The sequence below is a fragment of the Myotis lucifugus genome, unplaced genomic scaffold, assembly GCF_000147115.1.
Source record: "Myotis lucifugus unplaced genomic scaffold, Myoluc2.0 scaffold_19, whole genome shotgun sequence".
NCBI classification, from domain to species: Eukaryota; Metazoa; Chordata; class Mammalia; order Chiroptera; family Vespertilionidae; genus Myotis; species Myotis lucifugus.
The window spans coordinates 7,683,911-7,687,040 of record NW_005871067.1 but is presented as its reverse complement, the minus strand read 5'-3'; the positions used below and the strand labels follow the sequence as shown (position 1 = coordinate 7,687,040).

At 49.4% G+C, this 3,130-nt stretch overlaps 1 pseudogene; it reads left to right on the top strand.

The window, feature by feature from the left end:
* The first annotated feature begins 1,587 nt into the window (after window positions 1-1,587).
* On the top strand, window positions 1,588-2,315 carry LOC102418944 (annotated as a pseudogene).
* The last annotated feature ends 815 nt before the right edge of the window (window positions 2,316-3,130 follow it).

Genomic DNA, 3,130 nt, shown 5'->3' with positions numbered 1-3,130 from the left:
GATAGAGATTAATAGAATGAAAATGCACAGAATAGTGAGGGAATGTTTCAGAAGTGCAACTGGCAACAACTAAGTATGCTTTTGTTGGCTGACGCCAAGATTTTTCAGCCAAATTCTTTCACCAAAATAAAGTTGAAATGTAAATACCCCGCTCAATTGTTTTTATTTTCAGAGGAGCAGAGACAAATAGCCCTGAAATAACCCCTAATCAATGCCAGTTTTTAGATGTTTACAAGATGTCATCTGATTTCAATCCCCTTTACAAGGAAAGGAGACAAAAAAGAACACTTTAAAACAGTGGTTCTCAACCTTCCTAATGCCTGCGACCCTTTAATACAGTTCCTCATGTTGTGGTGACCCCCCAACCATAAAATTATTTTCGTTGCTACTTCATAACTGTAATTTTGCTACTGTTATGAATCGTAATGTAAATATCTGATATGCAGGATGTATTTTCATTGTTACAAATTGAACATAATTATAGTGATTAATCACAAAAACAATATGTAATTATATGTGTGTTTTCCGATGGTCTTAGGCGACCCCTGTGAAAGGGTCGTTCGACCCCCAAAGGGGTCGCGACCCACAGGTTGAGAACCACTGCTTTAAAATGATTCAGCAATTGCTTTGGGTGTACTATAAATTACAAGTGTTAATTGTCATTATAACAATCACTGGAAATAGAAATGTGTAAGTATTTATGTTGAATATATACCTATAGAGCAACTGAAAACCCCAACTATCCTATTAAATGAACAGGTACCTGTGATTTAGGATAAATTTTCAGAAAACAGCATCAGCATCAAAAGTAGATTCAAACCTTAAGACAGAAGTGAGGCTGAAGTGCTCTAGAAAACTATATTTGAATGTTCAAAAGTGGTTCTAGTGATGATGAACAAATTATTTTTGGAAATAAGAACAGGAAAAAAGCAATTAACCTATATAATAAGGAAGGAATATGCAAATTGCCCGTCAATTCACAACAAAGATGGCGGCACCCACAGCCAATAAGGAGGGAATATGCAAATTGACACTTGTAATTTGCATATTGCAAAGGTGGCGGTGGCTGGGCTGGGACGCTTGTGTTGTCATGGCGACGATGCAGGTGTTCCGCCCCGCCCTGGCCTCTGGACAGTGCGCGTGTGCAGGCGCTGAGTGGGGGGACGAGGTGGGATGCCTGTTATGGGGGGTGGGGGGAGGTGCAGGGAGCTACAGGAGAGCAGCAGGGCTGGAGCAAAGGCAGGAGGCAGCTCCGACCATGAGCGAAAGTGGGAGGCGGCTCCAGCCTGGAGCGAAAGGCCCAGGTCCCGGAGGGAAGCCGGTGCCAGCAGCCAGGGGAAGGAAGGCCTATTCTTGCATGAATCTTCATGCATCGGGCTTCTAGTTTCCAAATTAAAAAAAATTCATGAAGGTGGGGGGGGGGGGTACGGGGCGCGTCTCTTGTGTATGCCCCCCGGGCCCCCCCCCCCCCCCCCCCCGCAGTAGGCTTGCGTAGTCTCTGGCCTGTTTGCGAACCGCTTCCACTTGGTGCTGTTGGCCGGCTCCTGGTTCCCCTGCATCTCTCCAGTGTCCCCGCTTCGCCCCATGATGTCGGTGGACCTCAGCCAGTGGTCCGGGCCCCTGAGCCTGCAGGAAGTGGACCCGCTGCAGGTCAAATACTCTGGAGCAGAGGTCAACGAGCTGGGCAAAGTGCTGATGCCCACCCAGGTTAAGAACTGGCCTACTGGTATTTCATGGGATGGCGTTGATCCAAGTAAACTCTACACCCTGGTCTTGACAGACCCAGATGCTCCAAGCAGAAAGGACCCCAAATTTAGGGAATGGCACCATCTCCTGATGGTCAACATGAAGGGCAACGACATCAGCAGTGGCACCATCCTCTCTGATTATGTGGGCTCTGAGCCTCCTAAGGGCACAGGCCTTCACCGCTATATTTGGCTGATTTACGAGCAGGCCAAGCCGCTGAAGTGTGACGAGCCCATTCTCAGCAACTGATCTGGAGACCACCGTGGCAAATTCAAGGTGGCACCTTTCCGCAAAAAGTATGACCTTGGGTTCCCAGTGGCCGGCACGTGTTACCAGGTGGAATGGGATGACTATGTGCCCAAGCTCTATGAGCAGCTGGCTGGGAAGTAGGGGAAAGCCAGGAGACAGACTTTGCCCCAGGGGCCCCAAGCAGTGTTCTCAAGTTCAGTGATGCATGTTGATTTCTCCTCTTCCCTGTTCCCACTCTCACAGGCGAGACCTGAGCAGATAGAGCTGTAGGGTGACTTTTCCTTCTACCTGTCCTTTATAATTGTACAGGGTCACACACCCTGGATTTGTTTTGATCAAATTTGAGCTCCATTTTCAGGGCTATTTTGGTACTATGATATGGTCATCAGATTGTTAATCCTATATAATAAAAGGCTAATACGCAAATTGACTGAAAGGCAGAACCACTGGTAGCTATAATGCACACTGACCACCAGGGGACAGATGCTCAAGGCAGGAGCTGCCCCCTGGTGGTCAGTGCACTTCCACAGGGGGAGCACCACTCAGCCAGAAGCCGGCTCATGGCTGGCCAATGCAGCGGAGGTGGCGGGAGCCTCTTCCGCCTCCGTGGCAGCACTAAGGATGTCTGACTGTGAGAGGGCGCAGGCCAGGCTCAGGGAGCACCCCCCCCCTCACCCCGAGTGCACAAATCTTGTGCACCAGGCCTCTAGTCTATACTAATAAAAGCCTAAGTGGCACTCACACCTTCATGTCATCACAAGATGGCTGCCCCCACATCATCACAAGATGATCATCACAAGATGGCTGGTAGGGGAGGGCAGTTGTGGGCGATTGGGCCAGCAGGGGAGGGCAATTGGGAGTGACCAGGCTGGCAGGCAGAAGCGGTTAGGGGCAATCAGGCAGGCAAGTGGTTAGGAGCCAGCAGTCCCCAATTGTGAGAGGGATCAGATTGGAGAGGGTGCAGGCTGGGCTGAGGGACCCCCCCCCCCCCGCCCCGCAGTGCATGAATTTTTGTGCACTGTGCCTCTAGTATAAGAATAACAACCCAGAATTTAAAGCAGTATCCTTTGAAGAGCAGTAATGGAAAAAGCAATCTGGAGAGTTCCTTTTCTGTTGAGCTACAGGGCTGGGTGAG